The following is a 27,940-nucleotide window of genomic DNA, read 5'->3' on the forward strand; positions in this document are numbered from 1 at the left end:
TGCATCCACTGACACCATTGTTGGGGGATAAGGTTGTATCCACTGACACCAACACTTGGGGGTTTAAAATGTGACCAATGGAATTAATGACATTATTGCAATTGATGCTAATGTGAAGGATTACTATTGCTTCCGCTGACACCATTACTAGGGTAAATAATTACCTTCACAGACACCAATGTTGATTGGTTTGATTTCAACCAATGACACTAATACTTGGGATTTCTACTACTGTCAAATGGCACCAATGATGAGGCTAATTTTATTCTCACTTCCTCTTTAATGTGCATTGCAATATGTTGCAAAAAATGCAGCAGGACTGAAATTTCCAGGCGTTGAGGTGAATTTCAGCCTGTTCATTTTGAATAGGCTGCCTAACTTGACACAATGCACCTTAACACACACAATTGTGTGGCCCTTTCCAAGTGTCAGGGACCGCACTTAAAGCCCTCAGGCATTTTAACGTTGACCACCATTGGCTTATACAGTAAAGATAACCAGAGATGCCAAATAGCTAGTCTGGGCCTGAACATTATTTGATTTAAATGAATGCACTTTTAATGAAGTTGGAGAGTCTTAAACGCATTGTTTAAGATACTAAAGAAATTTGACCTACACAACTGTAAATCAGATGACTATTATAGGAAACAGACCTTAGTTAAGTAGCATCAGAACATATGATGATATGGGATATTGCATCTTCCTTTATACTTTGTACGGTATATGCTTGCCAGACCCATCTTACCTCTACATTTTTACACTGAAAACTAACCACATCCTCATGAATCAGCATTATTAAAGCATACTTTGTGCTTTCTGTAATGCTCTTCCCATTTACTCAAATATCCTCACAAATGCTATCCTATGGGTGCAATACATAATAAAACATCAATTTTCGGTGGAATAAAAGCTAAGCCCAATATGTCATTGCAGTAAAAGTGGAAACTTCAGACCTTGGGCGGGAATAAAGAATAGAAAATATTTTAAATTGTATGGCAAATAATTAAAGAATGCAAACTTTTAAAAGTCATTCAAAATAAAAGACATAATAAATAAATAAATACAGATGGAATGGTATAACATAAGTCATTCGCGTGCAATAGGCTAATTTAAAGCAGAAATATAATAGATTGAACTCAATGTTGTGAAAACACAAAAATGAATCAATGTAATAACATCAAACGTATTAAGTAAAAAATGTGTCTAAAGAAATCACACCAAAATATATTAATAGTGTCCATAAGAGCCCATACACAAGGGCTGAAAAGGAAAAATATATGTGAAACAAGAAAATCCAATGAAAACAAATCATCCACAATTCACTTGCTCCACCAGTGTCCCCGCAATCACAATTCATTGTGCTTCCATCACCAAGTGACACCAAGTATTAAAGCCTCCTACCGAATCCTGTGGACCATCATATAGTATGGTCAAATGTGCGTGTTACATCTCCTTATGAAGGGAAACTGCAAAGTGCCAAACGTGATCCAGTCAGGGTTGGTTCATCAGCAGGATAAAAAATAAAAAGCATATACGCCCATAGTGTAACCCAAAAAAAAAAAAAAAATGATTCAAAAATAACAAAGGAAACTTGCATAGGGAATCACATTGGAGGGCACTAGTGGAGCAACTGAATCGTGGACGATTTGTTTTCTTTGGACTTCTTTGGACTTTCTTGTTTCACATATATATTTTGTGCAATAGCTTCTAGGTGGCGCTGATTGGAGGGAAGGTGAGCCAATCAGTGGGCCCGGCGGACCCGATGTCCGCCGGACACCCACGATAATTCCCATGATAGGTAGAATGGTAATCTGCCTATGTAAACAAGGCAGATCTCCGTTCTGACAGGGGAGAAGATGGGGATCTTGTGTTTCTGATAAGCAGGAGCACAGATCTCTGTCTTCCCCCAGTCAAAGCACCCCCCAGAGTTAGCATATTTTTCAGCACTGATCACTGTATTGGTGTCACTGATCCCCAAAAAAGTGTCAAAAGTGTCAGTTAGTTTCCGATTTGTCCGCCACAATGTCATAGTCGCTGATCGTCGCCATTACTGGTACAAAGAAATTCCATAAAAATATCCCATCGTTTGTAGACGCTATAACTTTTGCACAAACCAATCAATATACGCTTATTGGGATTTTTTTTTTTTTTTTACCAAAAATATGTAGCAGAATACATCTTGGCCTAAATTAATGAAGAAATTTGATTTTTTTTATATTTTTGGGGATATATTTTAGAGCAGAAAGTAAAAAATATTGTTATTTTTTTTTTCAAAATTGTCGCTTTTTTTGTTTATAGCGCAAAAAATAAAAACCGCAGAGGTGATCAAATACCACCAAAAGAAAGCTCTGTTTCAATCAATTTTATTGCACGGCCGTGCAATTGTCAGTTGAAGTATCGCAGTGCCATATCACATAAAATTGCCTGGAGATTAAGGGGGAAAAACCTTCCAGGCAGGAGTCGGCAAGGTGTCTGTGAGCGGTCCTTGCCAGGTCTGCCAAGCCTGGCCAGGACTTTTTTTTCCTGCAGTGAGAGTCTCAGATGGACTGGACTGGAGGAAAATATATTATATTGCTAAATAATATATTCTTGCAGCAGGGGGACTGGGGAGAGAGAGGCCAGAGGAGCGAGCCTAAGGTAAGAGAAGTAAAAAGTAAGAAGTCAAGTCTCTAAGGGGGATCGGATCTATTCTATGGGGGACCTGCCCTGGCCTGGCCTGCTCTAAGGGGAATCTATATGGGAGGGGGACCCTGGCCTGCTTTAAGGGGGATCTATATGGGTGGGGGACCCTGCCCTGCTCTAAGGGGGATATATATGGAAGGGGGACCCTAGCCTGCTCTAAGGGGGATCTATATGGGGGAGGTCTAGCCTTCTCCCAAGGAGGATCTATGGGGGACATGCCTGCCCTTGCCTGCTCTAAAGGGGGATCTATATGGGGGACCTGCCTGTGCTAAAGGGGGGTCTATAGGGGACCTGCCCTGGTCTGCTCTAAAGGGGGATGTATATAGGGGACCCTGGCCTGGCCTGCGCTAAAGGGGGATCTATGGGGGACCTGGCCTGCTCCAAAGAGGGATCTATGGGGACCCTGGCCTGCTCTAAAGGGGGTCATGTTGGCTAAATATATATTTTTTGCAGGGAGAGCCTGGAGTACCTGATGGTGCAGGAAATCCTGATAGCATGGGGAATATTGGTAAAAAGGAAAGACTAAAGAGGATCCATGGGCACCCTGGCCTGCTCTAAAGGGGCTCATGTTAGAGTAGAGAGTAGACAGAGTGTTTTTTGATGGTTTTAATTTGAAATGTACCTTGGTGTCCTTCACTAAGGTCTGTACTTTGGAAAATGTCCGCCACAGCCTTGGTCCATGCCTATACCTGCTCCTGGGGATGAAGTGGTTTATGTACAGCTCGCTTCAATATCTCCTACCCATAGGGGTTGATTTACTAAAGGCAATATACTGTGCACTTTGCAAAGTGCACCCTGCAAGTGCAGTTGCTCCAGAGCTTAGTAAATGAGATAAAGCTTCACTTTGCAAAGAATACCCAATCGCATGCAAGGAAAATTTCAAGAAAAACAGCATTTTTGCCTGCACATGATTGGATGATGGAAGTCAGCAGAGCTTATGCTCATATACTAAGCAGAGTGCAGCTGCACTTTGCAAAGTGCACAGTCTATTTGCCTTTAGTAAATCAACCCCATAAAGTAACTACATTTTTTAATCTGTATAAAGTATATCGAACCCCAGAGTTGCTGCACAGAGTAGGCAGGAGAGAAAACTCAATGTGCAATATGTGCTCAATCTTCTGGCTCCTTTACGCACCTCTTTTGGAAAAGTCCAGTGTTACTTCGGAATTGGCAGTGAAGAGTCCCAGGAAGAAGAAAAGTAGTAAGCCAAGCTTCTTTTTCTATCTTCTCTGCAGCTGCACATCTACAGAAGAAGCTCTGTTTGTTTATGCCTGGGAGTGAGCGGGTACTAAAGGACAACACAGAGAGTAGGCAGCAGGGCTATAGTTGGCTGTGATTGGCTTATATCCCCACCTCCATTGCCATGCAACCCTTTAGCACCCGCCCCCTAAAACAAGCCAATCACAGTCAATAGCCCCACTTTCCTACTCCGTGTGCCAGCCTTTACTACCCGACCCCCCCCCCCCCCCAGAATAAACAAACACTGTTTCCTCTGTGGATGCCTGTGACAAGAGTTGCTGCAGAAGACCCACAGAGAATGACAGCACTTCACTCCTACAGGCTAGTGGAGTTGAGTCCCCGGCACTGGGTTCTGGGATTCAGCCTGAATTGGCAGGAAACCAGGAATTAATTCAAATCTCGAGATGGTCCTGCCCAATCCAAGGCGATTAGGAGGTATGCGCCCGTGGTGAATAGGGTGTGTCCAGGCACTACCAAGGACACTACTGTTTAGGGGGGTATAGAACACTACTGTGGCGGGGAGGAGAGGAGGCAGAGAACACTACTGTAGGGGGAGCAAAGGGCACTACTGTGTGTGGGGGGGCAGAGGACTCTACTGTAGGGGGGGGGCAAAGGACACTACTATGTGTGTGTGTGTGGGGGGGCAAAGGACACTACTGTGACACACTATATGTTCTTCATGCTGTGTGTTTTTATTGGAAGCTTGATCATTTTTTTTTTTTGCCTCCCACACACAGAGTCAGCTTGGTTTTCAAGCTAATGCAGTGTGGTTCCCATGGTTTACCAATAAGTGGAGTGCAGTGTACCCACTGTTTTTGTTTGGGTTAGCTGCGCTTTGCTATGGACTTCTATTAAGGCTCATGGCTTTGATGTACTTTCTGAAAGTGCAGTAAAACCAGGCTTTTAGCTTTTGGTTTCAGAAGACACACCAAAACCACAGGACATGATATAAGTTTATGGTGAAGTGCAGCTAACCCAAACGAAAACCAAGAGTACACTGCACTGCACCCATGGTTATGGAATATTGCACTGGATAACTGTGAAAATGCCTTTCTAGGGGATGGAAGGCCAAAAGAAAATTTTATGGGTACAGGAAGGCTTCTGTTTTATTTTACTATGTTCATTTAAGCCCCTCCCACAGTAACCACATTTTAGCCACACCCAATGTTTGCCGTGGCTTTGAGCTTTGGGGTGCACACCCTAATGCAATAGGCTGCTCACACCTATGGTTAGGAGTTTGCTTAGAATGTTATGATAGAAGTTTAGTTGTCAGGGTAAGATTATAGGGTAAATGTTAGGGTAGGCTAATGTTAAGCAACACATTTTTTATCCTACGATAGGTGTTAAATGTATGTGTTATAGTATGTTATGCTTAAAGGGTGTATTTTTGAGGAAAGGTTACATTTTAAAGCTACTAAAAAGAAAAGGTTAATTAACATCAAAGTAGGTATTAGGGTAAGTACTAGTTGGGAGGGCCAAGAATTTTTATACCAAAATTCAATTTGTTGAGCGTTGTAAGCCCTGTACAAAAATTCCCTGCATTCGGGTCCTGGCAAAAAAATAACACTCAATAGCCAACCTATATAACCCAAATGTGTTGTTCTGTCAAATATCCATCTGTGTGCACTCAATTTGCACAAGACTATTGCTACAGTATGGAAAATATTTTTTTGATCCCCTGCAGATTTTGTAAGTTTGCCCAGTTACAAAGAAATGAAGGGTCTAAAATGTTTTATCATAGGTGTATTTAAAATGGTAGTGACAGAATATCAACCAAAAGTCCAGAAAAAGCTTATGATATAAATGTTATAAACTGAGTTGCAGTTCAGTGAGTAAAATAAGTATTTCACCCCTTACCAACCAACAATAATTCTGGCTCCCACAGACTGGCTACAGTATGTGTTCATGTGGTACACAGATTAGTCTTGTAATATTAAGAAGGTTCTCCTAATGGCAACTCGTTATGTATATAAAAGACACCTGTCATAAGAATCTCTTTCTTCCATTCAAACCCACCATCAGCACCAAATTGCTGTCAAAGGACATCAGGGACAAGATTGTAGACCTGCACAAGGCTGGAATGGGCTACAAGACCATCAGCAAGAACATAATGAGAAGGAGACAACTGCTGGAGTGATTATTTGCAAATGGAACAAATGCAAAAAAAAATTAATCCCCTTCAGTCTGGAGCTTCATGCAAGATTTCGCCTCATGGGGTAAGGATGACCATGAGAAAATTGAGGGATCAGCCCAGAACTACACGGAAGGAGCTTGTGAAAAAAACAAACAAACTATTGGTAACATAATACACCGCCATTGCAGTGCCTGCAAGGTCCCCCTCCTCAAGAAGGCAGATGTAGAGGCCCATCTAAAGTTTGCCAATGAACATCTAAACATTTCAGAGAAGGATTTGGAGAAAGTGCTGTGGTCAGATGAGAACCCAAAATTGAGCTCTTAAGCATTACCTCGACTCACAGAGTTTGGAGGAAGAAAAATACTGACTATGACCCTAAGAACACATCCCTACAGTCAAGCATGGAGGTGGAAACATTATGCTTTGGGCCTGTTTCTCTCCTAAAGGTACAGACTGACTTTGCTGCATTGAGGGTCCAAAAGACAGGGCCATGTATTGTAAAATCCTGGTCTAGGATCTTCTTCCCTCAGCCAGAACACTGAAGATAAGTCGTGGATGGGTCTTCCAACATGGCAATAACTCAAAACACACCGCAAAAGCAACAAAGGAGTGGCTCAAGAAGAAGCACATCAAGGTCATGGAGTGGCCTTGCAAGTCTCCAGATCTTAATCCTATAGAAAATGTATGGAGAGAGCTGAGTCTCCGAGATAGCAAGCAACAGCCAAGAAACCTTAAAGTGGAGTTCCAGTCCCCCAAGTCAATTTTTGTTTTTAATACTCCGTTGTAAATTTTTTCACTTTATCTGCAACATTTAGCTAGTGTCTATAGTGTACTCCTTTTCATTTATGTTTAAATAAAGAAAAACTACCTTGATCTGGCTGACCTGAAGCTGGCCTCTGGTATCTATATCCAGGATTAGGTGCAGCTGGCTACCCAACATGCACCTCCCGATCTCGCCCCTGCGCAGTTAAGCAACTGAGCGTCTCTCTCTTCCCAACAGGTTGCCATAGCAAAGGCGTCGTCGACCAAAGTTCTCACCCCATATGCTCAGCCCTCACCCCTATAGCAACCTGTCAATCTTGACATCCCGGTCCTCCCACGGCTGTTATTTCCAGATTTCGTCAACAGGCGATTCTCAAGATATCCTGGGATACATTTTAAGTTGAAAAAAACGTATGTTCAGTCCCAGTTCACACATATGTGATGCGGGAACCTTGCAAATCCACTGCGGATTCCCGCATCACATTCAACTCGCAGACAGTTCACACTGCCATATGCGAATCACTGGGGGTGTCAATAGAAAGTTAACGACAACCCCCAGACCAGTTCACATATCGCAGTGCGAACTGTCAGTTCGGGCATGAATCGGGTCGCATGCGATCCGATTCTGGTGCGGACCCAAAAAAGGGTCCTGTGCGAGTTGTGTCTAAATGCAATGCAAATTCAGCCTTACAATCGGTATGGCTGAATTTGCATTACACAGACATTGCATGTGATTTGCAGAGCAGTGCGCTCCGAATCACATGCTATGTCTGTTTTATATGTGAACCGGCTCTCAGGTTCAAATTTGCTCAGGGACCACTCTAAGGTAGGTCCTTACTATGCGGTCACAAAGGTTAGACTTCAATACATTTTCAGAGCCTACCTGCCTGTCCACACATACACCCACACACTAGAACATGCATTTCAACTGGAGTCTTTTTTATATCTTTATAGGGTTATAGATGCATTTCATTTTAAACTGGCATGCTAATTTAGTCTATCTGTAACAATTTAAGTAAATCACTTTTTGTTGTTACATCTGTATTACCTACATTGTGCTTATATTCCAGGATCAAGTCAATTTTATTACAGTTGTAATTGTAATTAGGAACCTGTCATCTGCCTGAAGATTAATAAATCAATGCGTTATGAGCCCTGAATTAATTTTATTTAATTTCCTTAATAAAAATGTTAAATTGCTCAGCCTGTCTGTGAAACTTATATTTTCTACGCATTTTGCTATGTTAGTGAGACTTCAATATAGACAGCATTGCTATTTATATTACATGCTTCCATGTGATAGTCAATGTTACTTTATTTAATGAATCACAGCAAATTATAAAGAAAAATATTCATGTATACCCAAATAATCGGGGCCAAATCCATCATTATGCACATTCAGCACTGCTGTGTTTAACTTCTAGCAGATGAAAAATGAGGCAGTAACATTTGCCTTGGAAAGAGGCCTGATTAGTGTAATTTATGATTTTTACTTCTATTAGAAACAGATAGAAATTTGTTGGCTTCATTATTAAAACCACAACTGGAGTTTTCAGTTTGATGCTTAATTGGTCACAATTATAAACACTCCACCAAGCCCCAGATTTATTTCTAAAAGCTAGCTGTGCAGCGTGCTACTAAACAGTACTGTGTTAATGTTGTCTATCAAAGTTCAGTTTTTCCTAGATTTTACCCATTGGTAAAACTATTGCCATAGTAGCCCACTACAATACTATTGAACTCTGCTTTAAGAGAGGCCTGGTACTGATTGTTCTAATGTTGCTATTTGTCACTGATCCATGCGGATGGGGGTGTGCCAGGTGTGCGGTGCCAATTCCCCCACTGCTGGGGCTTCCCTCCGTGTTGGCTCACAGTCCTATAGTGCTGTTGGCTTCCTTTTTATTTTTTTAGCTTTATAAGCAGCATATACATTTTTTTTTTTAAACAAATAAATATATTGTGATTGTAAGTCTGAGCCTTAGCTACTGAGCTCTGTAAGCGACAGATATTGTCCTACAAAGCAGTTTAATGTGTAAACGTGGTAAACATGTGAAAGTAAGTCTAGAGTTGATTGGAAATATAAATATATGTGTAAGAATATGAATTAAATATGTACAGTTAATAAAAAGGTAGGTCAGTGTGATAGTCGTAAATGCCGTTGAATAAATGACAGGCCAATATCACACTATAAAGATGGGACTTTTAAGACTGTGGAAAAGTCTGTAGTAATCAACAGTTAATTCATAAAAACTATAATGCTTTATTGAAAAAAGAATAATAACATATCAGTACATATAAAATATTAAAAACATGGTTGTAAGCATGTACAGGGTGACAACAATCAAATGCATCAACAGAAATGTGGAGACAGTATAATGTGACTTGATAAGTCCTACATGTTTCGCCGAGGCTGAAAAGCTCTCATGTTGGCTTCTTCAGGGACTGTATACTGGAGTCACAACACTGTTTCTAGATACTATTCACACAGAAAAATAAGGGGAGAATTATACATACAATAATAGCATCAAGACTACCATACATAAATACATAATCCCCCTATCATCTGTAGACAGACAGACAGACTGTCGCGTCATGCTTACCATTGAATGTAAATCACAGAGCATGCCAAATGTACATCCACGCCCCAGCACGAGGGAGGTAAAACCAGGGATGTAGTCCCAGCGACATGGGGGCAGGTAGACCCAGTATCCAATAGCCTGGGGAGGCCCGCACGGCAAGCACTGAACCGAGTCCACAGTGCGTGGGGAGTATTGCCCAAAGTATGGAACGCCAAGGGGGAATATATGGCAATACCTAACAATTTGCAACAATGAGGGAAAAACAAAAGGAGAAAAGGGGAAACAAAAGCCCCTAAATGATCCTATTAGGTAAGGTACATGTATTTAATCTGCAAACCTCCACCATATATAGCTAACACGGTGCTCCAGATCCCAGAAGGAAGAATAACCTAATGAGAGGAGACAAAGAGGAATAGTTAAATGCAGAGGTAAGGAGTTGGTGCCCTAATTCATACAATTCCAAATGTGAATTCACTGGGAGAAGAAGAAAATAGTATATACCAAAAAACCCATGCAGAGAAACAACATTCAAGGCATGCATGCAGTGTACAACGTAGTTGCACCTACTATTGTGCCATAAAGAACCTATGTACCTCCTCATAAATTCTGCAAAAGTCCACCGACGTGAATACCTGGTAAGGTGTAGTCACTGTAAGGTATAGCCCTGCCTGATCCATTTATTCTACCTGATCCCTTTAAATATATACAGTATCTCACAAAAGTGTAAATTTGGCCCAAAGCATCAATATTTTGTGTGGCCACCATTATTTTCCAGCACTGCCTTAACCCTCTTGGGCATGGAGTTCACCAGAGCTTCACAGGTTGCCACTGGAGTCCTCTTCCACTCCTCCATGATGACATCACAAAGCTGGTGAATGTTAGAGACCTTGCACTCCTCCACCTTCCATTTGAGGATGCCCCACAGATGTTTAATAGGGTTTAGGTCTAGAAACATGCTTGGCCAGTCCATCACCTTTACCCTCAGCTTCTTTAGCAAGGCAGTGGTCATCTTGGAGGTGTGTTTGGGGTTGTTATCATATTGGAATACTGCCCTGTGGCCCAGTCTCGGAAGGGAGGGGATCAGGCTTCAGTTTGTCACACTACATGTTGGCATTCATGGTTCCCTCAATAAACTGTAGCTCCCCAGTGTCGGCAGCACTCATGCAGCCCCAGACCATGACACTCCCAAAACCATGCTTGACTGTAGGCAAGACACACTTGTCTTTGTACTCCTCACCTGGTTGTTGCCACACACGCTTGACACCATCTGAACCAAATACGTTTATCTTGGTCTCATCAGACCACATGACATGGTTCCAGTAATCCATGTCCTTAGTCTGCTTGTCTTCAGCAAACTGTTTGTGGGCTTTCTTGTGCATCATTTTTAGAAGAGGCTTCCTTGTGGGATGACAGCCATGCAGACCAATTTGATGCAGTGTGCAGCATTTGACCTGAGCACTAACAGGCTGACCCCCCACCCCTTCAACCTCTTCAGCAATGCTGGCAGCACTCATACGTCTATTTCCCAAAGACAACCTCTGGATATGATGCTGAGCACGTGCAATCAACTTCTTTGGTCGACCATGGCGAGGCCTGTTCTGGGTGGAACCTGTCCTGTTAAACTGCTGTATGGTCTTGGCCACTGTGCTGCAGCTCAGTTTCAGGGTCTTGGCAACAATTCTTTTTTTTAGATTCTAAGAGAGTTCTTTGCCATCAGGTGCCTCGTTGAACTTCCAGTGACTAGTATGACAGAGTGAGAGCGATAACACCAAATTTAACACACCTGCTCCCCATTCACACCTGAGACCTTGTACAAACTAATGAGTCACATGACTCCGGGGGGGGGTGGCTAATTGGGTCCACTTTGGACATTTTCCCTTAGGGGTGTATTCAATTTTGTTGCCAGCGGTTTAGACATTAATGGCTGTGTGTTGAGTTATTTTGAGGAGAAAGCAAATTTACACTGTTATACAAGCTGTACAGTCACTACTTTACATTGTAGCAAAGTGCCATTTCTTCAGTGTTGTCACAGGAAAAGATATAATAAAATATTTACAAAAATGTGAGGGGTTTACTCACTTTTGTGAGATACTGTAAATAAAAACGTATATAAATATGAATAAAATATTCATATGAAATTTAGCATATGCCACATGCTATTCTAAAGGGGGTTCATCTGACCTAACAGCCCTCTCAGCCCTGTTTCAAGCAACCTACACCACTTCCATGTAAATTACTCAATGGAGAGTCATTGAGCAGCTTTACTTATTAAGTGTAAAACATGTAATTCTTTCATTGAGAATCTCATCAGCAAATAAACTATAGCTTCAGTAACCAGTACCAGGCAGTCATACATCTTTGGAGCATGATCTCTAACAGCAGTAAAATGAATCCATATAAGTAATATTTTTATGTTACAATTTGGCACTTGTTATGTTTTTGTGGAAGGCAAAATATTCATGCACATCTTAAATTCTTTAGAAATACTCTGCTTTGCTTGTAATTGTATTATTCTTGGTAGATGTTCATTCGACATTCAAGCCTAAGTAAATGAGGTTTGGAGCAATGCTGTCTGGTTTAAGTTGGGAACATAAAGGTGTATTTCTTGTTTTAGTTTTCTACTAAATACAGTTTTTTTTTTTTTTTTTCAAAATATGCATAAAAGACACAGGCAAAAAGTAAATTTGGCATGAAATTGTTTTAGAAAGGCAAAATTTCAATCAGGAATAAATTGAGAAGAAAAATATCATTGGGATATTTTTATATACCTTGCCAGGAACTGTCATGGTGCAAACATGTGCACACCCATACACTTGCCAACAGTTTTTTTATGATCTAATCTTATTGATTAAGGAGGAAGATAATGCAGAATAGTTTATGTTTCTTTGTTTAAAGGCAAACCTGTACTAAAAATTTGGAGCCTTCCACTGGTGTTTTTGATAATGCCAATTGCCTGGCTCTCTCTGGCTTCACTACTTTCTAAGGCCCATAGACACATGATCATAATATCGTACAAAAAATACCGCTTTATAAGCAATCGTATGATAATCCGATCTTTAGTACACAGCTGACGTCCGAAATTTTCCAAAGGGTCAAACACAAAATATTTTATCGTATGATACCAGATAGTACGATTTTGGTTTAATCAGAACCGTTTTAGTCTGAAAATACAATACAAATACATTACATCACTTCCAAATTTTTATTCTATTGTAATAAAATTTTCGTACTTTAGTAACCTATTGCTTTTTGATATGGAGACCAGCATCCAAAAAAATCTCATCGTGTGTACTAGGCTTAAGTCACAGAGAGAGCATGCAGATCAGAATGTAAGAGTGAAGTCAGAACTCCAGATCTGCATACGTGTTCAAGGCAGTTGCTTGGAAACAATTAAAGCCAGCTGATAACCATGGTCATACAACTATCTTTTTCATTTGTATTTTTCATGTTGTCTCAATACATTTTTTAGTTAATAAAATAGTGAAGACTAAACTGTTTATACCCTTGATATATTACACAGGGTTTGGTAATTTGTGGAAATTCCAGTGTATTTATATAAAGGTCTAGTTGGTGTCTGCTTTTCATATTAATGCACGAAGGCAACAGCAAGTTGTGACAAGGGGCAACTCTGCAGGATTAAGAGATTAAAGTAAAACCTAAATCTCATTACAATGGCTAAGCAAAAATATATACAGTATATGTTCTCTTTGTTCTGTGCAGAATCACGTACCTGTATGTGATTCTGCACTTCCGAGTTTCGGGAGGGCCTGGTATGGACTGGGGGGAGGGCCCCTACGCCATTTTTTTTTTACCTGTATTGCTGGGAGACAATACATTACAGCCGCGAGCAAGTTTAAATTATATTTTTTTCCCTTAAAAATGTCAGTATTGCTGCAGTAGGCTCCTTACATTGTACAGATGCACCACTTTACAGGCACATTAATGGGACCCCCAAAGCACGATATTTAAAAGATTTTTTTTTCATTGTTTCACTTTAAGCATCATTAAAATCACTGCTCCTTTAACAACAATAATTTGGGGGGAAAAAAATTGCATTGATACATATCCCCCAGGGAAGTATCCAGGTCCCCATACATTTTTTTTATGGCAATAACTTGCATATAAGCCTTTAAAAAGAGGACTTTTGATTTTTCATGTTCGTGTTCCATAGACTTTACCCTCCCTGGCAGTAATTCTGAGTTTGGCTAGGATTCATTTTCAGTACCATACCAAAAGCGATAACCCCGAGCCACATTCGAGGGTTACACTCTAGTATCCCTGTAATGGCACTTTCCTTGTCCCTATGATCCCCTGATGTCCTCCCACTGTGTGCTAATGCCGGCATCCGGCATCTGTCTTCTGGGCTCTCTTCCCTGCGAGCGGCGCAACAGCTGGGAAATTCAAAAAAAGCAAACAAAACATGGCAGGATACATTGTAATACATTGTAATCTGTTAGGATTCCATTACTGGATCAAACCATTTCACCTCAGTTTTGTCCCTTGTGCTTTGTCCAGTGCCTTGCCTGCACTTTTACTGTTCTTTCTGCCTGGAAACTTGAGAATGTTAATGGCATCCAAAAAGCATCCCTTTAGGTCAAAAGCAGTTTTAGACCAGCTAGAAAACAGCGATAGTGAATTAGAATTACTTGCAGAATTGAGAGATAGTGATTCCTGGGGAAGTTCGTCACCAGACACTGAAAGTGATGACAGCGTTGATTCTACGACTGAGCTCAGTGATGTGTGAACTTGGTTGTGGAATGCCTACATTCTGCTCAAAAAAAAAAAGAGTGCCAAGACTGTGATTCATTCTAACTTCAAATGGAAAGTTGCCAAGCGTATCTTTGTGAACCACCAAACACCATCAATGGCTGTGAATAGAGCTGGATGTTGTGCTGTTGGCGTTGTCAACCTGGAACGCCTGACTGGTCTTCACTTCATGGACTACATCCCACCAACCGAGAAAAGTCAGTACCTACAAGCATGTGCGTGGTTTGTTGCTCGAAACGAGGAAACCTGGTTCTATTGTCCCGATTGTGAGGTCAGACTTTGTGCAGTCCCATGTTTCAAAATGTTTCATATCCGGGATGTTTACTAAACCAATAAGCAGTGTCTAGTATTACAGTGACTAGTAATATTGCACCCCTGTTTTGACAAATTTCAGTGTTTTTAGTTTGATTACATTACTGAATTAAATGTATTATTATTATATTATAATTTAAGATTTAGTGTTTCAAACTTTATCATACCCGGGGTGTTTACTAGACTACTGTTTGGATAGATTTAAGGGAGTTATTCCTAAGAATTACAGGCCTACAATATAAAAAAAAAACACATTTCCATGCAAAACAATGTACCGCTTTGACATTCAAAAATACTGTCATAATCAGACCGCCAGAGAGGTTAATAGAGTTTGCATGTTCGCTAGAACTTTTTCCCTGTTCGATATGTTCTGATGCAAACCGAACAGGGGGGTGTTCGGCTCATCCCTAGCGATGGAATTTCGCTTACCTGATGATAAACTGGGCAACCTTCAGGCGGAGATCAGCTTGGTGTTGAGTCAGCGAAAAATTTAGTTGCAACAGCTTCAGTCTTCACTGGGCAAGCTGAATTTTGCCTGTTGCATCCTGGGCAGGGTGTTCTGTAGACGACGACGGCTGCCACGGCCAGAGTAGGTTCGCCCAGGCATTTTGTTTGGCTCAGTCATACTCACAGGGAAGACCTTCGGGTTTGGCACTTTATCTTGATTCCTTTAATGCCCGTTCCCTCTGGATGGATGGGCTGTTCAGTCATTTTGATTTTTACACAGATGCTGCGGGTGCAACAGGCTTTGAGGTGTTGTTTAGGGGCCAGTGGAGCGTTGCGCGCTGGCCTGATTCTTGCCGGCATGCTGGGTTTCTGAAGAACCAGGTCCTCCTGGAACTTTTCCCAGTTATTTTTGCTGTGAAAATCTGGGCACATCCTTTTCTAATAAAAAAGGTCTGGCTTCACTGTGATAATTTGGGTGTAGTTCAGGTCATCAATCAGGTCTCTGCTTCTCCTGCGTCAGTTACATGGCTGCTGCGGCAGCTTGTTTTCCATATTTTGTAATTGAATGTGTTCTTGTATGCAGTTCACCTTCCTAGGATGACTAACACATTGGCTGATGCTTTGTCTCAGTTACAGTGGGACAAATTAGGACAGTTGGAACCCAAGCGAAGCAACTCAGAGTTCCTTGCCCTCAGGAGCTGTGGCAAATTGCCTTGGAATCGCCACAGGATTGATCCGTAATTCTTTAAGGGAGTCGACCTGGTTACCTATTTTAAGAGCAGGTTGGCATCGTCATGGTTAGTGCGGAGGTGATTTCACTAAAGATTTCTTGGCTAGACAAGCCTTAAGGGCTTTTGGAAGGGTTACAGATGGGCGGATGTTAGACTCTCAGTTACCTTTACGATGTTACAGGATCTGTTAAGCCAGGTACGTTTCGTGTGCACTTCTGCATATGAGTTACTTTTGTTTAAGGCAGCATTCTCTATGGCTTTTTATGGGGCTCTTAGGGTTGATGAGTTGGTCAGCTCATCTAGTGCGTCTCATGGGGATATAAAGGTTAGCGATGTCCATTGCATTGGTGATACCATGTCCTTGTTCATTAGACGTTCAAAAAGTGTTTAGGCTGGAAAAGTTATGAATCTACATGTATACCGGTTCCAGGGCTCAGATATTTGTCCTGTGGCAGCAGAGGAGGATTTAATGAGGATTCCTCCAGCACAGGAGGGATCCTTTTTGATGCATCAGGATGGGTCTGCGCTATCTTTGTTTCAGTTTGTGTCAGTTTTTCGGCACTGCCTGTTGGCTGCGGGTATGATTCAGGTAATTATTCCTCTTACTCATTCCGCATCGGGGCGGCCACTGAGGCTGCCAGATAGGGCTTGGATACATCGGTTTTGATGCGCATTGGCCGGTCAGAGTCAAATAGGTTTCGTATATATATTTGTCCCCATTTGGTCCAGTAATGTTTTTTGATTTAGGGTCATTGTTCTCAGTTTTTCTGTTATGTGCCTCTATTTTTTGTTTAGGGCTCTGGGAAAGTTCTATTTGTATTTGTGTCTACTGTATTTTCTTTTTCAGATGATGATGATGCCTACCTTGTTTTGATCCTGGGCCATTCCTTTGTTTTTTGGGGTGCCAAGCGGGCAGATGTCTGTCCCAATGGGTGCTAATTGGGCCAAGGTTAGTTGGATAGGTATCCCGGGCATGCTTTGAAGCAGGGTTATTGCCTGAGGTTTAAAGTTTTCACTGTTTGGACAGAGCATCCGACATCCTTGTGCTGCATGCTGGTGGCAATGACTTGGGTGTTCAGTCCATGCGGCATCTTATTCGGGACATTCAATGCAATTTCCTTAGACTTCGCATGGCTTTCCCCAATATGATTGTGGTTTGGTTCGACATCGACAGGAGGTTGGTAGGTTTGTAGTGCGAAATGGCACCGGGAGCTTGAGGTGGATACGTGGAGGTATCACGGTAGTGATGGGGATCATTTGAATGCCGTTGGCACTGATATGTGGTTTCTGACTTTACAGGATGGGCTACAGAGAGCATTTCGGTTGGGGAGGGGTTACACCTGTGAGCTGTGGCGGTTGGGGTCCTTGGAGGTGTCCAAATTTTACTGTATAACACCAGAGTAAGGACCCGTCTATGGTATGGCGTCCTCTATGTAATCCCAGTTAATGGTGGGTTAACAGGAGTTGGGGAAAGTAGAGGTGTCAATGGAAATTTGGTACTGTCCTCGAGCCGGTGTTCTGCAGCTAAGGACCTTTTAAGTGGCTCCGCTGATACAAATTTGTTGTTGGTTCATTAGTGCCTCCAAGGATCGGCAACCCTGGTCATTATCGTTATTGTTATTATATTTCTGTTTAAAGGAATGTTGATTTGTTGTTTATTGTTAATAAATTGCCACTGTGGCCATTTTTCACTCCAAAGGTGTGTCTATCTTAACTTTTTAGAGGCAAGTGGCAGATGGAGTTAAAGGGAGCCATAGGGGCTATGGTAACAGGTTATGCACTACCTCGGGTATGCCTTAGTTAACATAGGCCGAAGCAAAAAAAATAAAAATAGGCGAATGGCAGGCTAGCAGGGTAGTCCAGGAGTCAGAGGGTTAAACTAAATAGCTCAGTCAAGCGTTCAGTACAAGAGGGCACATACCTTGATTGGACGCTTTAATGGACAGGGCAAGGTCTGAGAACACTTTGAGGCAACAAACAACGAAGAAACTTCCCACCCTCCTGCTCTGTGGATAGTTGATTTGTTGGTGGTTGTCATGGCATAGTGGTCGGGGTCCTTGGAGGTGTCCAAATTTTACTGTATAATGAGCCGGTGTTCTTGTAAGATTCTGGTACCTTCGGTACCCTTCCAGCCCATTTCTTCCGCATTGCGTCCCACCTTTTCAGCTAGGTGGAACGCATATACCTAAAAAGAAATGTAGTAGCGCCAAACACTATAAACAAATAAAAACATCCATAAAAGTCCAAGTAGAGTCCATAATGGAAAGGGGAAAAAGGCAAGATCCCAGATCCTGGTTGTGCAGGTAAGAGAAAGCCAACACCCAATTGTGATGTGCACACTTATGCGCTTACCAGACGTCAGTTAAAACAGAGCGGTGTATAAATCCAGGCAAAGCAAGATGGACCACCAAATTGATTCAAGGATTCCAACTCAAACGACCCTGATAAGCTGACATCAGTATGGTATGTATAGCCAAATATGGGAAATAATGCCAAGACTTGCTGCAAATTGGCCCCAATTCCAGTACCTCAACACAAAAGGAAGGACAATAGTGCAGACTGTATAGGACAACATTTATTGGAGATAAAACTGGTACTCACACATAACGATATGTTAAGAGCATGTCACAAAATAGGATACCGCGGTGTAGGTAGCGTGCTGTTCGTTCCCGGGTCGCCTAAGAACGCATATACCTGCCTATCTCTTTAAGCCGCATGACGTCATCACTAGGCACCGCTCTGAGCGGCTATTTCATTCGCCGGCTTTCACTCACAAGGTGTTCGTGCAAACCGCTTGTTATACAGCCTTGTCTGACGCTGCCGAAGCCTCCAGCTATTTCCCCAGTATCTGGATAGACCGGAGTCTCGCTACTTGATCCTGTATCTCGCTACCTGATCCTTATCTCATTACCGGACCCCTCATCTCTCTAAACCAACTAGTGATAAGTACCCCACAGGGGATTCCTTCCTATCAACTTACACTATCTACTCTTGCATACTAAAGACTGTTGCTATCTATGCATTACTATTTCTATCATCTGCACTGTTACATAGATTGCTAGCTCTTGAGTCTACTACCATCTATATCCTTGCACTAGGTTAGCAGTTCCTGTACACTTCATCTGCTGTCCCCTACCACCTGTTACTTGTACATGATTGCTAACCTATCTGCATACTATCTATCACCATCTGCTAACACTCCTGAACATTACTATTGAGTGCCTATCATTGCTATCACTACTCGCGCCTGTCCTTTCAGCACATCACCTCTATACTATCGTATACAACCTATCACTCCAGGAACATCTTATCTGAGTGTCTGTATATTTGCATGCTGAGGCAGGCTGGGCCACAATGATGAGTCTGGAGAGTTGGATATGGTGATTCAACACATCTCTACACGACTACTGAGTGGAAATTCTGCAGCTGCAAATCCAGTTCACTAAACAAACGCCGGAGCGTTACAGATTGCACGAACCTGAAAAAAATGGATTCAGCAGAATTAGCCACTCATGTGATGCACCTAACACAAAAGGTAGATGCATTACTTGTTTCTCTTACCGAAGTGCAAAAAGAAAATCAGATTTTGAGACAGCAGATAGCCCGTGTATCACAGCTCACTGCTGCTCAACCCCGTGAGCCCAAAATAAACCCTCCACAAGTGTTTACAGGTGATCGGAAAAAATTTTGTGAATTTAAAAACGCATGTCAATTGCTTTTTATTTTAAAACCTCGTACTTACAATACAGACCAAATTAAAGTCTGTACTACTATATCATATATGTCAGGTGATCCACGGGCTTGGGCAGACTCCTTCTTTGAGAAAAACGACCCTCTTCTCAACTCCTATCCTGCGTTCCTAGCAGAACTTTCTAGCCTGTATGAAGACCCAAACAGGCAGAGTACTGCTGACACCCAATTGAGGGCTTTAAAACAGGGAAGGAGACCTGTTGAAGACTTCGTACCAGAGTTCAAGAGATGGACCCTAGATTCAGGGTGGAATGACGCATCTCTACGAACCCAGTTCAGGCTCGGGTTATCCGAAGCCGTACAAGACGAGCTCGCCCGAGCGGATTTACCTGGCACTTTGGATGCCTTAATACAACTCAGCATCAATATCGACAGACGGTTACGAGAAAGGAAGGCTGAGAAAATGGGATTACCATTACCCAATCCTTCTCGATTTTCGGCTGAGAAAATGGGAGTACCATTACCCAATCCTTCTCGATTTTCGTCCTCCGACCCTACTCCTATGGAGGTAGGAATTATACATCCACCATTGTCGTCTGTTGAACGAGCTAGGAGAAAATCTCAAAATCTCTGCATGTACTGTGCATCCGCTGATCATCTGATAAGCGTCTGTCCCCTTGTCCTCAAAAAAGAGGGTGAGCGTTCACATGCATTACTGGGGGGATTAATGACTTCTTTTTCTAATCCCTATCTTTTCATTCATTTGATCTTACAGTGGGACCAAAATAGAATCACTACCAAGGCTATGATCGACACAGGATCTTGTGGGAACTACATTGACACTAGTTTTGTTGCCTTGAATAAAATACCTATTATTTCAAAACCTATCCCTGTCTCTGTCAGTTTATTAACGGTATTCCGTTATCTTCTGGTCCAATTACCAATCAAACACAAGCACTTCTTGTTACTACTAACAAGTCTCACATTGAGACCACCACCTTTGATGTATTACCTTCACCACATTTTCCCATTATTTTTGGGCTTCCCTGGTTGCATATACATCAACCAAACATTGATTGGAAAACACGGACCCTAACTTTCCCCTCTCACTATTGCGAGACCATGTGTAACCTCCAATCTTATAAAAAAATCCTGTCCATGGTGTCGGATGAAATCACACCACCACCATGCTATCAGGACTTGTCTGAAGTCTTCCTTGAGAAAAAAGCTCAAGTATTGCCTCCCCATAGGGACTATGATTGTTGTATCGATCTACTCCCTAACAGTAAACTACCTTTCGGACATGTTTATCCTCTATCTCAGGATGAACTTTCTCCAATCCCTTCACTTCCTATAATACCCCATGATCGTATTATTGGTGTTGTTCGTTCCTTAAAGGAAGAGATTCTGCACAGTCTAGGACTGGATTCACCACCACCACAACTAAGTGCTGATGCAGAAGGCTTCCTCTACTTTGACAACAAACTCTACATACCTCCTGGTATGCGTACTAAAATTTTAGAACTATCACATGACGTACCTATGGCAGGACATATGGGTATGACTAAGACATTTAATTTACTCACCAGGCAATTTTGGTGGCCTGGAATGAAGACGTCTATACAGAAATTTGTTTCCTTATGTGACATCTGTGCAAGGTCCAAAATTGACACTACAAAACCATTTGGTCTACTTTGCAGTCTACCAATACCCAAAGTTCCATGGGAAGTTGTGTCTCTAGACTTCATAGTAGAGTTACCACCTTCCAAAGGATTTACTACCATCTTAGTGTCAGTGGACCATCTGACAAAGATGGCACATTTCATTCCTATTCGCAGACTACCTTCATCTAAGGAAACAGCGGAATTACTAATGAAACATGTGTTCAAGCTACATGGAATTCCAAAGACTCTTTTATCTGACCGAGGTTCACAGTTCATCTCCAAGTTTTGGCAAGCTCTATGTCATATACTACGAATTGAGCAAAAACGTACTTCTCCCTACCACCCTCAGACCAATGGACAAACTGAAAGAGTCAACCAGTGCATTGAACAATATTTGCGTTGCTACACCTCATACCTACAGGATGATTGGATGGACCTCCTCCCTCTGGCAGAATTTGCTTACAATAACGCAACCCACAGTACAACTAAGCAAAGTCCATTCTACCTAAACTATGGGTTTCATCCCACACTTCTTCCACCACGCATCCTGCCATCAAGTAACCCAGTAGCCTCTGACTATCTTACCCAAATAAAAGACTCTCTGGGTTTACTTAAAACCACCATCTCACATGCTCATAGCCAACAAAAAAGGTACTACGACCTCCGTAGAAGACCTTCTCCTCAATATGCTATTGGGGATCTCGTTTGGCTATCTACGAAAAACTTAAGGTTAAAGATCCCCAGTAAAAAGCTTGGGCCTTTGTTTCTAGGACCTTTCCCAATTGAGAAGCTCATTGGGAGAGCTGCAGTTCAACTCACCTTACCGGCAGATCTTAAAATACACCCCATCTTTCACGTGTCGCTACTGAAACCACATGTTCCCAACCAAGGAATAAGACCTACCATCTCGCCTCCACCTCCAGTACAAGTTGAGGGCGGAGAAGAATTTGAGATTAAGGAGATTTTGGATTCTCGTATCCACAGAGGGAAACTCCAATATCTCATAAGATGGAAAAACTATGGACCCCAAGACGACACCTGGTTGGATATTTCTGACGTTCACGCTCCCAGGCTTATACGAAGGTTCCACTCCAAATACCCGAAGAGACCAGTGCTATAGGCCTTCCGGAGCCGGCCTTAAGGGGGGGGTACTGTAAGATTCTGATACCTTCGGTACCCTTCCAGCCCATTTCTTCCGCATTGCGTCCCACCTTTTCAGCTAGGTGGAACGCATATACCTGCCTATCTCTTTAAGCCGCATGACGTCATCACTAGGCGCCGCTCTGAGCGGCTATTTCATTCGCCGGCTTTCACTCACAAGGTGTTCGTGCAAACCGCTTGTTATACAGCCTTGTCTGACGCTGCCGAAGCCTCCAGCTATTTCCCCAGTATCTGGATAGACCGGAGTCTCGCTACTTGATCCTGTATCTCGCTACTGATCCTGTATCTTGCTACCTGATCCTTATCTCATTACCGGACCCCTCATCTCTCTAAACCAACTAGTGATAAGTACCCCACAGGGGATTCCTTCCTATCAACTTACACTATCTACTCTTGCATACTAAAGACTGTTGCTATCTATGCATTACTATTTCTATCATCTGCACTGTTACATAGATTGCTAGCTCTTGAGTCTACTACCATCTATATCCTTGCACTAGGTTAGCAGTTCCTGTACACTTCATCTGCTGTCCCCTACCACCTGTTACTTGTACATGATTGCTAACCTATCTGCATACTATCTATCACCATCTGCTAACACTCCTGAACATTACTATCGAGTGCCTATCATTGCTATCACTACTCACGCCTGTCCTTTCAGCACATCACCTCTATACTATCGTATACAACCTATCACTCCAGGAACATCTTATCTGAGTGTCTGTATATTTGCATGCTGAGGCAGGCTGGGCCACAATGATGAGTCTGGAGAGTTGGATATGGTGATTCAACACATCTCTACACGACTACTGAGTGGAAATTCTGCAGCTGCAAATCCAGTTCACTAAACAAACGCCGGAGCGTTACAGTTCTGCGGCTGAGTACCTTTTAAGTGGTTCCGCTGATACAAATTTGTTGTTGGTTCATTAGTGCCTCCAAGGATCGGCAACCTTGGTCAATTATAGTTATTTTGGTATTATATTTCTGTTTAAAGGAATGTTGATTTGTTGTTTATTGTTAATAAATGGCAGCTATGGTCAATTTTCACTCCAAAGGTGTATCGGTCTTATCATTTTAGTGGTAAGTGGCAGATGGGGTTCAAGGGGGCCGTAGTGGCCATGGTGACAGGTTTTGCACTACCTCTGGTATGTCTTAGTCATGCAAGAGTAGTTTGATTGGATTCTTGTTTTTACTGCACGTTCACAGTTTTTAAATTTTTGTTAGTGTATTGTGTACTGTAACCCATCTTTATTGAGCACAACAAAACAAAACAATCCTACCTGGCTGATCTATGTACATTGCAGGGATTTTAGCAAACTTTGTTGCAGAGTATCATCTGTTTCTGGTCTGAAGTATTAGCTGTTTGTTTCACCGTGTCCTTTTTATAGTGATTCTGAATGAGAGGGACTGGTTTGTTAAAATCACCTAGTGCACTCATGCTCTGGTGAGAAAAGCTGCGGTACTGGCATACCTTTGGAAGTAACCCTTTGGGAGCTTCTCTGCAAAACTAAAATTTCTTTTGTATGGGATGTCCAAAATTTGATTTGTATCTTAGTGCCGACTTCTTGGAAAATCCACGAACCATCACGCAAGCAGGAAGTGACATTTCTGGGGGCGTTCTGTACACCAACAATGTACAGAGTGCCTCCAAGTAGTCACATTGCATTGAGTTTTACACATTAAAAGGCAATTTTAATAACATTAATTACAATGGGGATTATTTACCAAAACTGAAGTGTGCAAAATCTTTCTTCAGCTCTGCATAGAAACCAATAATCTTCCAGGTTTTATTGTCAAAGCTTATTTGAACAAGCTGAATTTAGGTGCTGATTGGCTACCATGCACAGCTGCACCAGATTCTGAGTGCTCTTGTTTCAGTAAATTTTGCCCACTGTGTCTTGTGTAGCAATTGTATATGCTTAATTATATTTTTACATTTTTGCTATAGTTGTTCCAGAAACGGGGCATTACCCTTTAAGTTTCCTAGCTTTGGGTCAATATACATAGACTGGCCACAGTTTGTCCTACTCTTTAACCACTTAAGCCCCGGAAGATTTTACCCCCTTCCTGACCAGGGGTTTTTTTGCAATTTTTTACTGCGTGATTTTAATGGACAATTGCGCGGTCGTGTGATGCTGTACCTAAACGAATTTCACGTCCTTTTTTTCCCACAAACAGAGCTTTCTTTTGGTGGTATTTGATCACCTGTGCGATTTTTTGATCATGCGCTATAAACAAAAAAAGAGCGTAATTTTTGCAAAAATAACAATATTTTTCACTTTTTTTAATATGAAATTCCCCCCCAAAAAAATGTAAAAATCCAAATTTTTTAATATTTTCGGCCAAATTGTTTTATGCTACATATGTTTGGTAAAAAAAATCGCAAAAAGCGTATTTTGATTGGTTTGCGCAAAAGTTATCGCGTTTACTAACAAAGGGAAAGATTTTTGTCATTTTTGGTGGGTTTTTTTAACGCGTAATGGCGGCGATCTACGTTTTTTTTTGCGGTACTGTGACATTGCGGCGGACAGATCGGACCCTTGACTGACATTTTTGACACTTTTGGGGGTACCAGTGACATTACTGCAGTAATCAGTGCTATACATATGCACTGTTACTGTAAAAATGACACTGGCAGTGAAGGGGTTAACTGTATTGGACAGGGAGGGGTTAAGTGTGTCCTTGGGGCGTGATTCTAACTGTAGTGGGACTTGGCTACTAGTGTAAAAACAGAGATCAATGGTTCTACATAGTAGAACCGTCTGATCTCCATTTTTTTACACAGGGGAGAATGACAGGCGGCTTGTTTACATAAGCCGCTCTGCCTTTCTCCCGCTGTACCGACGATTGGCGAATGACCGGCGGACATCGGGTCCGCCGGTCACACGCCCGCACTCCTCCCTGAATGAGCCTCAGCGGGCGCACGCTCGCCTGCTATTAGCTCAAATCCCAGTGACAGGCGAGTGACGTAGATCTACGTCACTCTGCCTGGCCGGGGCTGACTGCCGCAGTAAATATACTGTGCGCAGTCGGCAACCGGTTAAATCCCAACTCAGAGCTCCCCTAACACCCTGGAAACCCTTGCACCCTGGTCATATATTATGTGTTTTTTTATACTTACGTTTTCCATAGGTTTTCAGGTGACATGCAGGCTCCTCTTTGGACCTCCTTCAGTGATGGGCAGTCTTTAAAGCGGAGTTCTGGGAAAAAAACATTTTTGGGGATAAAAATACCCCTAGGACAGTCAGGGCTAGTGCATTAAAGCAAAGATAGCCCTATGAACTGTCCCCTGCTTAGTGAACCTGTAAGAAGAAAAACTTACCTCAAAAATTTCTTGTCCAGCGCTGCCATCTGCGGTGTGGACAGCTGAAGCTGGAGCGTCCCTCATCGGGTCCCTCTTCCTGAATGTTGGAGTCTCAGAATGCCATGCTCATTACTTCCAGGGCAGGTGCTTCATCCTGCAGCTGGTTCTGCGCATGCCCAGAAGCTATTCTAATGCATTTAGCAGGGAATGACGCGCCTGAACCGGAAGTGATGAGGGACACTGGTGCAGGCGCATTGACTCCTGGGATTGATGACGCTCATCTCCCAGGAGTCAATGCCCCTTGCCTGCACACCCCCACAACTACTGCCCAGGGTTGTCAGGAAGAGGCCCTTGTCCTCATCAACATGGGGACAAGGTTCTTTGGGGTGGGGGGGCAGAGCCTCCTTTCCCCAATGTACTCCCCCCTGTGTTGAGGGCATGTGGCCTGGTGTGGTTCAGGAGGGGGCGCTCGCTCGTCCCCTCCCTTTCCTAACCTACCTGCTCGGATAAGAGTTTGGTATAGATTTTGGGAGGGACCTTACACCATTTTCTTTTTTAATTTTGGCGTGGGGGATCCCTTACAAATCCATACCAAACCTGAAGGGCCTGATGTTGACCTGGGGAGGGACCCCATGACAGATTTTTCACAATTTTTTTTTGCCAGCAATTCTTTTTTTTTGCATTCAGCTGTCAGCTGATGACTGATCGGTTATTAACCACTTTAAGACCGGAAGGATTTGCCCCCTTAATGACCAGGCCCTATTTTACGATTCGTCACTGCGTGAATTTAACGGATAATTGCGTGGTCATGCGCCACTGCACCCAAATAAAATTGACGTCCTTTTTTTTCCCACAAATAGAGCTTTCTTTTGGTATTTGGTCACCTGTGCAATTTTTATTTTTTGCGCTATAAACAAAAAAGGGCAAGAATTTTGAAAAAAAAAAACAATATTTTTCACATTTTGCTATATGACATTCTCAAAAAAAATTTAAAATCTAATTTTTTAACATTTTAGGCCAATATGTTTTCTGCTACTTATTTACGATAAAATAAATCGCAATAAGCGTATTTTGATTGGTTTGCGCAAAATTTATCGCATCTACTAACTACGGGAAAGATTTATGTTATTTTTAATGTTTTTTTTTTTTACTAGTAATGGCGGTGATCTGCGATTTTTTTGCGGGACTGTGACATTGCGGCGGACAGATCGAACCCCTGACCGACATTTTTTACCCTTTTGGGGGTACCAGTGACATTACTACAGTAATCAGTGCTAAAAATATGCACTGTTACTGTAATAATGACATTGGCAGGGAAGGGGTTAACAGTATAGGTCAGTGGTCCTCAACCCTGGCCTACAGGGCCCACTAACAGGCCAGGTTTGCAAGAGAACTGAAATACATCCCAGGTGATATCATTTGCTGCTCAGTGATTGCAGTACTCTAGTCTGCATCTCCCCAAGGTAATACTTAAAATCTGGCCTGTTGGTGGGCCCTGAGGACCGGAGTTGAGGACCACTGGTATAGGTGATTAAGGGGTTAAATGTGACCCTAGGGGAATGATTCTAACTGTGGGGGGGTTGGACTTGTGAAATGATCATAGAGACATGTGATCCTATATAGCAGGATCACATGAGCTCTGTGATCATTGCAGGGAGAAGAACAGTCAGCTGTGTTTACAACAGCTGCCTGTCCTTCTCTCTCAGCTGGGAACGATCGAGAGTGTCAGGCGGGAATCGGAGCCGCCTGACACACGCATCGGCTCCCCCTCTGCCGAGTGGGGGCGGGAGGGCACAGTCGGCAGCGCACGCTTGTCCCCTAGCTCCTCCCAGGCGAGCGATGTATCTCTACGTCGCTTTGCCTGTACGAGCCAGCCTGCCGCAGTAAATATACAGAAGGCAGTTGGCAACTGGTTAAGGATGCGGTGGCCGGCTTCCTGGCTCGCTCCATGGAAACCAGCTGCATACAATGTTTTTAAAGAGGAAAAAAAGCACAAAACACATCAAAAATCACATTACAAACACAACACTTGCATTTCGGGTGAGATTCTATTAACGTCTATTACACCCAAAATGCGGGAAAAAAGTCCCCAACCCTTTTCAAAAAGGCACTGGCCGCAAAACGCATAGATGTGAATGTGTACCATAGGAAATCATGTTAAATGGACTGTAGTGTGTTTCTGCAACCTGCAAAACACACTAGATAATGTATAGGTGTGAACGTAGGGTAAGTACTCACCATTAGGGTTGAGCGGACACCTAGATGTCCGTGTTCGACGGGTTCGGCCGAACTTTAAAAAAAAGTCCGGGTCCGTGTCCCGGACTTTTACCGAACTTTTCCCGGACACCGAACCCCATTGAAGTCAATGGGGACCCGAACTTTAAGGCACTAAAATGGCTCTAAAACACCAAAGGAAAGGGCTAGAGTGCTGCAAATGGCAGCAAAACGTAATTAAGAGCATGGCAAGT

Source organism: Pelophylax lessonae (genome assembly GCF_965119305.1).
Source record: "Pelophylax lessonae genome assembly, chromosome: 2".
Taxonomy (NCBI): Eukaryota; Metazoa; Chordata; class Amphibia; order Anura; family Ranidae; genus Pelophylax; species Pelophylax lessonae.